Source organism: Littorina saxatilis, unplaced genomic scaffold (genome assembly GCF_037325665.1).
Source record: "Littorina saxatilis isolate snail1 unplaced genomic scaffold, US_GU_Lsax_2.0 scaffold_378, whole genome shotgun sequence".
Lineage (NCBI taxonomy): Eukaryota > Metazoa > Mollusca > Gastropoda > Littorinimorpha > Littorinidae > Littorina > Littorina saxatilis.
In genome coordinates this window covers 62501-76744 of record NW_027128615.1, presented here as the reverse complement: position 1 = coordinate 76744, position 14244 = coordinate 62501, and the positions used below count along the sequence as shown (strand labels likewise).

At 38.7% G+C, this 14244-nt stretch overlaps 1 long non-coding RNA gene across 1 annotated transcript in view; it reads right to left on the bottom strand.

The window, feature by feature from the left end:
- Nucleotides 1–13132: 13132 nt before the first annotated feature.
- Nucleotides 13133–14244, bottom strand: part of LOC138956978 (uncharacterized) — a 4754-nt gene continuing 3642 nt past the window's right edge. The window contains exon 3 of the long non-coding RNA XR_011452890.1: nt 13133–13186. This is a non-coding gene — a long non-coding RNA (uncharacterized lncRNA). The remainder of the gene's footprint in view (nt 13187–14244) is intronic.

The following is a 14244-nucleotide window of genomic DNA, read 5'->3' as shown; positions in this document are numbered from 1 at the left end:
CAAAGTTCTCGGTGGATCTTTTTCAAATTTGGACACCGTATTCAGCTACACCCCGGACACAATATCATCGATGAGATATTTCAACACGTGCTTTCAGCGCGCAGCGCTGAACCGATTTTGGTTTTTCTGTTCATTTCACCATTCCCAGTAACTCTTCCTTATCTTCTCCAGTGTTTTGCGTTTATCTCCCTTCCTTCGTGTGGCTTCAATCCATATTCCCGTTTCTACGTTACTATTTTTAGAATGTCACTGCGCTGTCCAGAACGCTTCCCTTGCACCCGTAAGTTGTTCTTACTGTCAAAGTGAAAAGGTCGAATCAATTTATAGCCACGCGAAAAATACACTGTCACCTATCTCTATATATTTATAGATATAGATATACATATATATATATACGGCTTATCTGTGTGTGTGTTTGTGTGTGTGTGTGTGTGTGAGCAACGAGTTCTGTTTGTGATGGGGTCTAGCGGCTTTTGTCTGTCTGTATGTTCTGGCATTTGAGAAGCCACAACAGATAATAATAGGGCTAAGAAATAAGCTCTAAAATTCTCAATCCCGTTTAACAGGACTTCGCCTTTAAAGGTGAATGTGGTGAACCGCCACGCTGTCTGTCTCTGTCTTGCGATTCACCCCGGCGAAGCCGGGTATTCCTCTAGTATATATATATATATATATATATATATATATAGATAGTATATGTAATAGAGTAAGTGAGAGCTATTCGGAATCATTACTCTGGCACCTGAGAGAATAACAAGCATTGAAATGAACAAGTGACTTTCATCCTCATTTCATTGAGGAAGTTGCTTTTTTTCCCATTTCAACGCTTGTTATTATCTCAGTGGCGAGGAGAATGGTTCCGAATAGCTCTCACTTACTCTATTACATAGGTCGTATGCATTTAGAGCGCTTACTTCCCTTTGTTAATCAGGTCTCTAAACAGCGCTCTGTCTCATTTGTTTAAGATTCAAACACGGAGACTTCCACATGAACTGAGAAAGGAAAAAGAATTGCAACGATCCGGTATAACCAAAATACAACCAACAAAACATCTGCATCCGCCTTTTTATATTTATCTCTGCACGCAATGAAGAACACAGACATAAATCTATGAAGAGCCTGAAATGACAATGACAATGACGGTTGACAATGACAACTCTTTATCTAACGATGGTATATGATAAAGTAAGCAGTGCTCTGCTTCTTGTTTTACATGTGTCCCTCGCCCTCAAGAGGGACTAATCTAAAATGGCTACAGAATAAACAAGTAAAGAAAACTATTGTTACATGTTTATAGATAAACTGGCGTACATTTGTATATATAATACATTCCATAAAGGAAAATGCGAGTTCATTTGATGTTAGCAAAGTATATAGTCTAGACTAGAGTTCACTGACGCAACAACATCATGCATTGCATTCAAAAATCAATTAGAAAAGTAATACATCGTTTAAAAGCACCGCCGGTTCAAGTGGCTGTTGGTTTTAACGTCCCTTCAACCACAAATAACGTTTATTTTGACTTAATGGGATAAAATGCATATCTGGTCTTAAAAACATGTGCCTGGTAGTTTGCCGCAGGGAAGTCGGAAGAGAGTTCTAGAGACTGCTACCTGAATTAAATAAACAATATTTGAATTTGTCAATTTTTAGGAAGCTCCAGGAGTGTTCACTCTCACCAATTGGCGTGACTTTCTCAACGTGAATTTGATAAGTATGATTTTAGGTACACATCAATTGGTAATGTTATGCATAAGGGTATGCCCAAGTTATGTAGTCGAACACAAAAAGGGGTGTTTTCTTTAACAAGACTATTTTCAGCGCTCGTTTGTGTATTTTAATAAGTGGTTTTAAATGACAATATTAGGTAGATACGGGTTACATTAGTCCTCTGTGCGGAAATCGACAAGCACAAGAAACGAACATATATGTAATAAAGAAAACAAGCCCCGTAAAACGAAATTAATACATTTAGTCAATCTGCCAAACTCACAGAATGAACGCACTGCCTTTTTCCCCCCCAAGACAATAGCTTTGTCTATCCCGCTGGTTGCTTGAAGTGACTAGCAAGTAGAGTTCAGTAGCGCTACTGCTTAACAGGAAAGCAAATTTTTCTTTATTATTCTTAAAATTCTGACCTTGTTTTTAATCAAAACATAACATATTTATATAATGTTAGATTCAGAACATTTTAAAGTATAAGATGAAATCTTTTTTTTAGATCAATTACTAAAATTTATTTATAATTAGAATTTTGAGATTTTTAAACGTATTACTTAATTTTTAAGCTTCCAAGCTAAAATGCAATCTCATAGCCCGGGCTTCGTAAAACATTCCTTGACCAAAATGTCAATAAATTTGAGTAAAACATGACGCCACCACAGTGCGGCCTCAACTATTGCAAAATGTTGGATATCAGTCATTAAAACGTTTATCGAAAACACGAGAGAAAAAACCGTGCAGGATAATGATCAAGGAGAACTTTAATGTAAAGTTTCATAAATATCGGTCCGGTAGTTTCCCTGGAATTGCTGTTTACAAAGACTCTCATTTTGATGAACCTGGTGAGGTTACAACCTACTTGGAATGGCACGTGATCATTCCGGCAATACCCCGATCACGCATCCCCATACCCCAATCCCCAGCTTCACAAGCAGATGTTCCCCAAGTCCCGGCCCAAGCTCCCCTCCACACTGTCTCACCGGCCCACTGCACACGCCCCTCAGCCTAAACACCAAGCCACTCCTGCTCGGTCCACCACGCCCATCGTGCTGCGACGCTCCTCAAGAGTGACAAAAGGGGTCAAGCAAACCCGGAGATCTGAACTTTAAGTCTACAGTAACTGCTTAGCACAGGAAAGGGTTCTTTGTTATGTGTAACATAATGACTTCGAATGATTAAGCTAAAATATGGTTGTTTTGCTTGGACTTGTTTCTGTTATTTGTATTACATGAATGCAGTGTCACCCATGTGGGTTTGACTTTTTTCTAGTCATTTTTTCTGCGCCTTGAATACAAAATAGAAAAAATAAATAAATCCCTGCGCTTAGAACTGTACCCACGGAATACGCGCGATATAAGCCTCATATTGATTGATTGATTGATTATAGTTGTTGTTCCACTTGGAGTTAGTAAACATATTCTTTGGATTAGTTGAGAGATTACTATAACTTGTAAGTTTAAATACTTTTTGTTGACTAGTATGTGCAGGGAGCGCTCAGTTAACTTCCGTGGAAGGTTGTGGTTTGCCCATCATCTTGTAATAAATGATAGGAGTTGTCTTACTCATGTGGCTGAACTGGCGTTTTTCATCATTGTTTTGATGGAATGATAAAAAAACGCTGGCGCTGGACCCGAGCACTCTTCAGACTGGTATGAAAGTTTTTGTCTTGTGCACGTGGATTAAAAAAAAATATATATATATATACATATATATATATATATATATTTATTTATTTTACACAATTAAAAAAATTATTAGAGTAAAATAAAACATTAAAACGTTCATAATAAACAATAGTAAACAAGAATTTAAAAAAAAAATCATAGACCGCCCATGCCGGGAATCGAACCCGGATCACTTTGGCCATAGGCGGACGTGCTACGACAACTTTACTAGTTGTGCGCCTTGAATCACTGTGTCCCTGTCGCTCTCTCTCTCGTGCTCTCTGTCTCTCTTTCAGTCTCACCGAGACCAAACACTGCATTGTAGTTTCTTTGCCGAGACCAAATCCCCACCCGCTGGCTGGCTTGCAAATCGTCTCGCATGCGATACGCATGCTTTTCTCGTGTTCGGCGGTTCTTTTTGCCGAATAGCCTCCCACCGCCAAACCTCCCCCCCCCCCCCCCGTTAAGAGTCGTTTTTGTGATTTATTTCGCATTTAGGTCCCAGGTAACATTATGAAGTTGTAATACGATCAATCGGACCTATTATCAAGTTAGTGTGTCAACTTTTGAACGAACTGCGCCCAGTAGTTTCCCAGCAATAAGCTGTTAAGTCCAGACAGACAGACAGACAGACAGACAGATACACAGACAGACACACAATTAAAGTCTGCTGGACCCTCCTACTGCGTACTCGGGGATAATGTTATCACTCAGTGATAGTGGTCATATCCTGTGAAGTTAAGACATTACTAAAACATGCAAGTTTAAATACTTTTTGTTAAATAGTACGTGCAGGGAGCACTTAGCTTAATCCCATGTCTGGATATATTGCTGTTCTACTTGTGACAGAGGTTTAAAAGGTATGATGTGTCTACACTTACCCCCTTCTGCATTAGTTACAGGTGTCAATTGATCGTACACAATGTTTCTTTCTGAATGTTTGATTCTCAGTATTTTTCAAGATGCGCACTAAGCAATCTGCAGCGACAAGAAGTCACAAAATGTATTATTGTGGTAGAGATAAAATACAGTGGCTGTCTTTGGATTTTGTTTTTTATGGTGTTTGATATTAGTGGTGTTGCCACTTGATGGAAAGTTTTGAATGTTGCAGTTTTGGTTTACACTCGACAAGTCATCTTTCTGATTTTTGCAGTTGTGGTTTACACCCCACAGATCCGGTGTAACTGTATTATTTTGTATGTGTCATGTTAGTAGCCGACTTCCTTGTTTGTAAGGGTATTAAGTCAAAAATTTATTCTTTTTAGAGGCTACGCGCCTCATTTTTAACATAGACGGGGAATCGAGACGAGGTTCGTGGTGTATGTATGTGCGTATGCGTGTGTGTGTGTGTGTGTGTGTGTGTGTGTGTGTGTGTGTGTGTGTGTGTGTAGATCGATTCCGAGAAAACTACTCGGCCGATCTTCATGAAACTTTACATAAACATTCTTTCAGATAATATCCCCTGACCATTTTTTTCTTTTTTTGGGATACATGTATTTGATGACGTCATATCCGGCTTTTAGTGAAATTTGAGGCGGCACTGTCACGCCCTCATTCTTTAACCAAATTGATTGACATTTTAGGTAAGCTATCTTCGACAAAGGCCGGACTTTGGTATTGCATTTCAGCGTGGAGGCGTACAAACTAATTAATGAGATTGGTCATTAAAAATCTGAAAATTGAAATTAAAATTATTTGTTTAGATATCGATCCAATAATAATTGTATTTTATTCTTCATGTATTTTCTGATTCCAAAAACATATAAATATGTTATATTTGGATTAAAAACAAGCTCTTAAAAATAAAGATATGAAAATAATGATTACAATTTAAATTTTGATTATCGATTTAAAAACAATTTCATCTTACTCCTTTACGGTTTCTGATTCAAAGAACATATAGATATGTTAGGTTTGGATTAAAAGCAAGCTCGGAAAGTTTAAAAGAATAAAGATACAGAAAAGCCTGCTATCCTGCTCAGCGCAACAACTACCGCGCTATACTGGCTAGTCAATTTCACTGCAATATCCACGAGCGGGGGACTGACAGTGATGGTCTTGGTGAAAAAATGCAGTGCGTTCAGTTTCATTCTGTTAGTTCGGCAGCTTGACTAAATGTAGTAATTTGCCTTAACAATTTATGGAGACCATAACTTTAAGCGGGGGAGAATGTAAGAGGTTCACATTGACGTGTACATAATAATAATAATAATAATAATAATAAGAACATTTATATAGCGCTAAATCAAAAACTTTCGTTAAAAAGGCTTGCTCTAAGCGCTTGACATCTAAACTAAAACGTCATTCACACTCTTTACAATGATGTACAAGAACATACCACTGTTTAAATCTTGAAATGTACAATCATTTATTCCAGTTTGTGCAGAGTCACTTTGTAAAGAGAGTTCGTTTAGTCAAAATTCTGATTATCTCCCCTGCACTACTCCTTGGTCTATATTTCTGTGTTTGAGGATAACTCTGGTGTGACCAGTGCGCTTGTCTTCCCCTGCCACTGAAAACGTCTGTCTTGCGTAGGGATACACAATTTCTAATTATTAATGCAATTTTTGTATTAAACATTTAAAGTTTAGTATTTTGGAATCTTCTTCTATATTACTAATGAATATTTAGAGTATTTTGAGGCACTAAAAGTAGTTAGGTGCAAATAACTTGTTTCGTCTGGCTGCAGGAAAAAAGAGTGATTATCCTACAATTCTGGAACTTTCGTTTTTCTTCCGGAGTTTTCTGCATCCTGAACAAACTATAATGTTCAAATTCAAATGGTGTCTTATGACGTGACTGGTTGAATGTTCACAATAATAATAATTGTCAGTAAGTACTGGTGTCACATGACTGATGTGAAACAGTTGATTGGCTAATGGAAATGCGCTTAAAACTGTTAGAGTGCGCTAACTTTTCCACAGAGCGTATTCTTCCGCTCTTTTTCAAAGCGAGGCTGTGCCCCTTCTTTTGATTTTAGAAGATTCTTCTCATCCTCCGTGTTAGTGACATGTAGCTTATCTTCTCCACATTACCAAATGATGCTTGACCCGAAATGTCCCGCCGCTAAGAGCAGAAGTGTTTTTTTCTGACAGATTTCATGCGCCTGTGCCACAGTGAGTCTGGGCCTCTTCTTTCGATTTGCGAAGATTCTTCTCAGCCGCTGTGTCAGTGGCATGTAGCTTATCGTCTCTACATTACCAAACAATGATTGCTTGACCCTAACATTTCCCGCGACTAAAAGCAGAAGGTTTTTTTCTGACAGATTTCGAGCTGGACAAAGCAGCATTAATTTGGAAGTCGACTGATTCAATAGACTGTCCTACTCGTATATGTAGCAGACGACATCATCAGGTCAGGACTGAAATGAACGGTTTTCGCTTTTTTCAAGACAACTACAATGTAAACAGAATACGCGAAGGCTTTAAAACATTCTTACCATGTAATCATAGCACCAACCTCTCAGATAAATGCAGGTATGTACATTGCGAGAAATAACATGCCAACTTTATTTTTTTGTGAATGAGGGAACGAACGTGACACTTTGAGTCGTTTGACATCAGGGGACGCCACTCAGTTGTTTGGGGGTCGTTCATTTTTTTGAGAGCATAGAACATTTGCGTTTCGTTTAATAATTCATTTTCTCGATTTGCTCTATAAATCTCTTAGCGCACTGTGATGTCTCAATAACTTAAATAATAATAATGATACTACTACTACTACTGCTACTAATAATACTTGTCAGTAATTACTGGTGTCACATGACTGATGTGAAACAGTTGATTGGCTAATGGCAGTGCACTTAAAACTTGGAGTGCGCTAACTTTTCCAGAGAGCGTATTCTTCCGCCCTTTGCCACAGCGAGGCTGTGCCCCTTCTTTCGATTTGAGAAGATTCTTCTCATCCTCGGTGTTAGTGACATGTAGCTTATCTTCTCCACATTACCAAATGATGCTTGACCCTAAATTTCCTGCGGCTAAAGGCAGAAGTGTTTTTTCTGACCGATTTCATGCGCCTGTGCCACAGTGACTGAGTGAGGCTGTGCCTTCTTTCCATCTGAGAAGATTCTTCTCATCCTTCATTTAAGTGACATGCAGTTGATCATCTCCACATTAACAAATGATGATTTAGCATAACATTCCCAGCGGCTAACAGAAAACACAAGTGTTATTCCGATAAAGTACCAGCTAGACCAGCATTTATGGAAGTAGACAGATTCGATCGACTGTCACACGTAGCAGACAACACGGAAATGCGAATAGTTTTTGCATTATTATTCCAAGGCAACAACTTCCGGAAACGAAAACGTATAGGGTTAAGTTCAGAACGTTCTTACCATATGATAGACTTATTACCAGCTTCCCTCATGAGTTCAGATGCAACACGAGAAATTTACTTTTGAAAATGAGACTGGTTTGATTGCCCTGGCAGACGACATAAAACCCGCTTTCAAACGCTCAGCAAATTAACATGTTTGGCAAATGTGAAGCAAAACACTATGGGGATATAATACGTGTAGGGTTCAAAGCATTCTTACTGTCCATATTTAGTACCAGACTTCCCGATGAGTGTAGATATAACACGAGAAACACCTCTTCTTCTTTTCGTAGAGAAACCGATACGCGCTTCGTTCAATAATTCATTTTCTCGATACAAATCTCTTATCGCACTGTGATGTCTCAATAACTTAAATAATAATAATGATAATAATAATTGTCAGTAAGTACTGGTGTCACATGACTGATGTGAACCAGTTGATTGGCAAATGGCGATGCGCTTAAATCTGTTAGCGCACTCTTGGAGTGCGCTAACTATTCCACAGAGCATATTCTTACGCCCTTTGCCAAAGCGAGACTGTACTCTCATCCTCAGAATTAATTAATGAAATGTAGCTTATATTCTCCACTTTACCAAAAAAAAAACCATAAATTTCCTGCGGCTCAAAGCAGAAGTGTTTTTTTTTCTGACAGATCGCAGGCGCCTGTGCCACAGTGAATCCAACTGATATAAAAATAAAAGCGGCTGTGTCTCTTCCACAATGGTCTCTTCTAGTTTTGACTTGCAAAGATTCTTCTCATATGCCGTGTTAGTGGCATGTAGATTATTAACCACATTACCAAATGATGAGTTAGTATAACATTCCCAGCGGCAAACAGAAAACACAAGTGTTATTCCGATAACGTACCAGCTAGACCAGCATTTGAAAGTCGACTCTGTTATAGTAGACTACACTGAAATACTGCATCAGTTCAGTAAATGAACGGTTACCGAATTATTATTTCAAAGCAACAACAATCGGAATCGAAAACGTGTAGGGTTAAGAACGTTCTTACCATGTATAAAACTTATTACCAGCCTGCCTCATGCGTGCAGACGAGCAATTTTTGTTTTTGAAATGAGACTGCAGTTCAGTGGTTCGATTGCCCTAGCCGTCTAGCAGACGACATAAACCCCGCAGCAAATTAACATGTTGGGCAAATGTGAACAAACAAACGATGGGGATATAATACGTGTAGACTTCAGAGCATTCTTACCGTTCATATATTGTACCAGACTCCCCGATGAGTGAAGATACAACACGAGAAACATACCACATTTACTTTGAAAATGTGCTAACCGTGGTCTTGGAGTCAATTCAAGGGGCAACACTCTGCACAGTCAATCTGCCGAAGCTCGATGAAGGTTTCGAATCGCAAATAACTAAGAGCACAGTCCTTTCTCCGAGTTTTAATGAGGTCTCTGTGAAAGGTCATCACTTTTTAGCTTAACGCTACTCTGGAATTTACCACCAGAAATTAAAACAAGAGTTTGCGTGTGACGAAAGCACGACACACTTCAGATAGCCCACACAAAAGTAGATCTGACACAAACCTGACCACACAGTTACGCCTATTCAAATGCGCGCAGCAAAATGTGCGTTTTGAATCTTCTTTTTTCTCTGGCGGTACTGACAATATCGTTATTGAAACAATCCCAGTGCACTAAGGGATTTATAGAGCAAATCTCGAAAATAATTATTGAACTCAGCGCTATGCGCTTCGTTCAATAATGCATTTTCTCGATTTGCTCAATAAATCCCTTATTTGTTTGTTTGTTTATTTGTTGCTTAACGTCCAGCCATATCAGGACGAGGAAGGGGGGGATGAAGGGGGCCACTTGTCAAGCGATTCCTGTTTACAAATGCACTAACCCATTACTTGTGTCCCAGCAGGCTTTAGTAAAACTAAATTAATACCTACTGGAAGATTACCAGTTTCCAGTATGTTAAAATAGGCTTAACCTATCTACTGCTGGACTTACATCAGAACACTAACAGATTAAACTATACATGAATCGCGAGACAAGCGGCAAGAGAAGAGATTTTTGGAAAAAATACAGGTGAATGAGCAAGAAGGCAGAAAAAAGAAAAGAATTCATGAAGAAAAAGAGAGCATGACAGGAAAGAGGAACCAAAAATCTACCTAACAGCAAACTAGAAAGCTCCTGCGGTTCCAAAAACAGGAGGGGCCTTTAATTTCATAACCGCAGTGCCCCACTGCGGGATATAAATCCCTTAGTGCACTGGGATATCTCAATAACTTAAATAATAATAATATTAATAATAGTCATAATGTTTGGCAGTAAGTACTTGTGTCACATCAAACGAAAGCATTTCATTGTGAGTGAATGCACGCTAAACTCTCAGATGTGAGCCATCGCTTCTTCTGTGACATAAAAGCATCCTAAATGTTAAGCTTTATTTTGATTTTGCCGAGATACCTGCATCTGCGCAATATTTTACAGCACAGTCGTTCACGACCTTCTGGTGTAAATTGGCCTGAAGGGTTCCTGCACCACCCCTTGCATTACGAACTCCCAGCAACTGTTGTCCTGTACATTTCCTAATTGTCTCAAGTTGTGAACTTTCACTGAGAATGAAAGTCGCTTGTTCATTTCAATGTGTGTTAATCTCTCAAGTGCCAGGAGACTGGTTCCACGTTACTCTCATCTACTCTATTACACATTGTGTATGCATTTAGAGCGCTTAATTCCCTTTATTAATCAGATTGTTTCAAGTTGTGCATTATTCGTCTTACTCACGGTCAAACCTTGTGCGAATGAACGTACGTTGGAAAGACAGCAAGAGCAATTGGCTATATTCAATCTCCATCACCCAGTCGAGCCCCTTTGTTCCCCAGGACTGAAAGTGATGACACAATTATGCAGCCGACATCTCACTCACAAACTTTACTTTGGTGAAATGAGCATACCTGTATTTAAACCGAAGCGTCACATTCTGTTTTGCGAACTAACAATTCTCGTCCCTGTGACGTCTCAGGCGTCGGCCTGCTTGCATTCTGAAAAACAAAAAGCATGACAAATCAATGGAATTTAATAATTGCGTCTAATATATTCAAAAACAAAACATTCATACAATGCAAAGGATTAAGACAAATGTCGTTCTTGAAACTTGTAATTTCCTTGGAAGACATGTAGAGTATGTTACAGAACTCTTACTTGAAATCAATATTGGAAAGTTGATATCTTTACCAAGTGCGTTCGCTTTTTAAAGTTCCAGCTTTCAGTTTGAAAATGAGTGCAACAGAAGTCATGGTTTGTTTTGTTGGTGTCATCTTCTATTAGGCGTGGGATTAAATTTGAAGGTGCATCTTACAAAGAGGGTGTGTTTGAAAACAAATCTCATTCTCATGTTTGAATTCACGTAATCAAATCGTAGAAAAACGCCTCTAAACGAAAGTACAAGGTTCAATTTAAATGGAGTTGTAAAGCTCATGGACTTTGTTTAAAATTAAGGTAAAAGCCACTAATATGGCCCGGCTCTAAACATGGAACACCTCATTCCAGAAGATAATGATGTAAGCACATTCAAAAACAAGTTCATTCCCAACAGTTACCCTCTATAGATATAACGTGCACACGTCAAACCACATAATAATTGGTCTTTTACTTTTAGTTAATTAAACAAATTGGCAGCGGACACTCTAGCTGTGACGCTTAAAACGGATAACTTTTCTCGTATAACAAAATGACTAGAAAAGAAAACATTAAACTGCTAAGAATATAATAATGTCATGTTAGCAAGGTTGACCCCGTCCTTCCCGCGCAAAATAAAGAAAAATAGCAAAGTACACATGTGGCTCCGATTATGGACCACCTTCAATAGATACATGAAAAGAAAAGAAAACGACTAGTTTCAGTCATTAGCGAACAGTTGTCATCAGATCAATGTAAAACAACTATAATCAACATGTTCGGTTCGCGCTGTTAAAATATAATGAACTCTTTGCTTCCATTCTGCAAACTTAATTTGTTATGTGGTTACGTTTTTCAGTAGATGTTTAAGATTGTGAAGTGTGCTTCAATAATTCTCATCGACTGATAAATAAAATTCTAAAGAAGTATTGTGATTTTCTTTTACAGTGATCTATGTTAGAATCCTTTCAATTTGCCACATTTTCTGTTTAATTCTTGCTGAATGGATAGCTAGTCATTAACATGAAACAAAAATAAAAAAGGTATATTTTTGGAGCCCTTCTCCTAATGTTCTGCTGACTTGAGTCAATTGCACTTACCTTCAGATTTGCAGCAAGTTTCCGATAAACCGACATGAGCAGAGCGCACAGCAGGACGCAGAAGAACCTGTAAGCAATTCATGAAAGCATGTAAATGCCATTAATATAATGAAAAGTGTGGTTAATCTGCATAGGCGAGAGAGATCACCCATGTCATAACTAAACGGTACACACACATGTGAGTATATCATGTAAATGAGGTCGTGTCAAACTACACTCTTGCAGGGATCTAATTTCCCATTGTCATTGATGACAAAGTCAACAAGATAAACGTCATTCTGGAAACGCTTTTGCGCCTGCTGCCATGTACTTCTGGAAGAATGTTAAGAACGTACACATCACGCTATATTTTCTGTGTTTTGCTTTGATGTCAAAGATTTCACGAGGCTTTGGAAGAAATCGAGGGTGCATAAAACGCACCTTTGATTTGGACGCTTAATTTGACTCCAGGACGGTTACAGTAGAATACACGCAAGTACGGAATGGAGTATAAACAGAACCCAACATGAATTCCTGTGTGCAACCATATTTACATTCGTTGCTTTTTCAAATATTGAAAAGCAAACTTTCGCTGGTATTTCAATAATTAAAAAAAGCTTCACGTACATTTGGAATTACACAGCAAGTCATGTAATAGTCTGTGTGTGTGTGTGTGTGTGTGTGTGTGTGTGTGTGTGTGTGTGTGTGTGTGTGTGTGTGTGTGTGTGTGTGTGTGTGTATGTGTGAGGCTTTCTTTTGGTCCAAGACATGTTGTTGTTTTGGAAGTCGAGTAAGAGCAGCCGGTCACTTTGATTATTAATGAACAATATATGTGACTCTCCACCACGGAATGAGTCGCATGTCACCTTTGCATGATTGTCGTATTTGTGCATTTTCCTAACGAGTTTTGTATGCTCTATCCAGTGGTGAAAACCGTTTTTAGGAAAGAGCAAAAACTGTTTGAGTTATAAGCCTGTGACTAAGGTGACCCGGCCTCACACTGTTACCAGACACTCCCCGGACTTATATTAAGCCTAGCGCAGAACCGCGCGAGGTGACATGCGACTCATTTCGTGGTGGAGGGTCACATATGTTTAGTCTTGAAATCTATTTTGGTCTGCATAATCATTAGTTACATAAATACAGTACTACTCATCAACAAGGTCTTATGGAAGTCATAACGTAATTGTACTTACAGTGCTACAAAAACGACTGCAAGGACGACCGCTTGCCTACAATACAGCTCCTCTATTGCAAAACACAACAACGGAGAAAACATTTGAATATTTCTTTAGTGATTTTTATGGGGCCTAAAATGAATGCACAAGCTCTAAGTATCACATTTTAAGATTGAAACAACAACAAAACCGGCCAAACAAGCCGAGTGCAGTGATATTAAAACAGTTAGTGAATCTGTCATCATGAAGCCAAAAGATCAACACTGACACAGCTTGATCGAATGTTTCGGCCGCTTGTTGGGAAAGTCCCAAGACAATGCATGATCATTCGGATTGTCCGTGAACATCAGCCAGAGTTCCGACACACGAACGTTCTTGATGCAGTGGTCTGCCTGGTTAAAATGGAGTGCTACAGACTTATCTCAATGGTACTTGATGTCAGCCAAATGTTCTTTGAGTGTCCAAAGGCTAGAAATCATACCTCAGTAATTGAATACACAATAGGTGTATACTACTTACATTCAATCTAAGCTCTTTCTATTTTTTCCTCATAAATTACATACAACCACGCGCAAACATACTCTCTCTCTCTTTCTGTCGTGTAATATTTACCTATAGAACATTCTTTCGACGCTGACGTCATTTTCTTTTACGTCATTCATTTTACACTCGTCATATAATCATTCATTTGCTTGGGACTTTCCCAACAAGCGGCCGAAACATTCGATCAAGCTACGTTCTTGTTACTCATTGTTTGTCTGTGCACTGTAAAGACCGTTGGGTCGATATATCTGTAAATGTATTGTTTTGTCAATAACAAACATTCCAACAACCTACTTTTCTTGTTTTTATATTTAGTCAAGTTTTGACTAAATATTTTAACATCGAGGGGGAATCGAAACGAGGGTCGTGGTGTATGTGCGTGTGTGTGTGCGTGTGTGTGTGTGTCTGTGTGTGTGTGTAGAGCGATTCAGACTAAACTACTGGACCGATCTTTATCAAATTTGACATGAGAGTTCCTGGGTATGAAATCCCCATACGTTTTTTTCATTTTTTTGATAAATGTCTTTGATGACGTCATATCCGGCTTTTCGTGAAAGTTGAGGCGGCACTGTCACGCCCTCATTT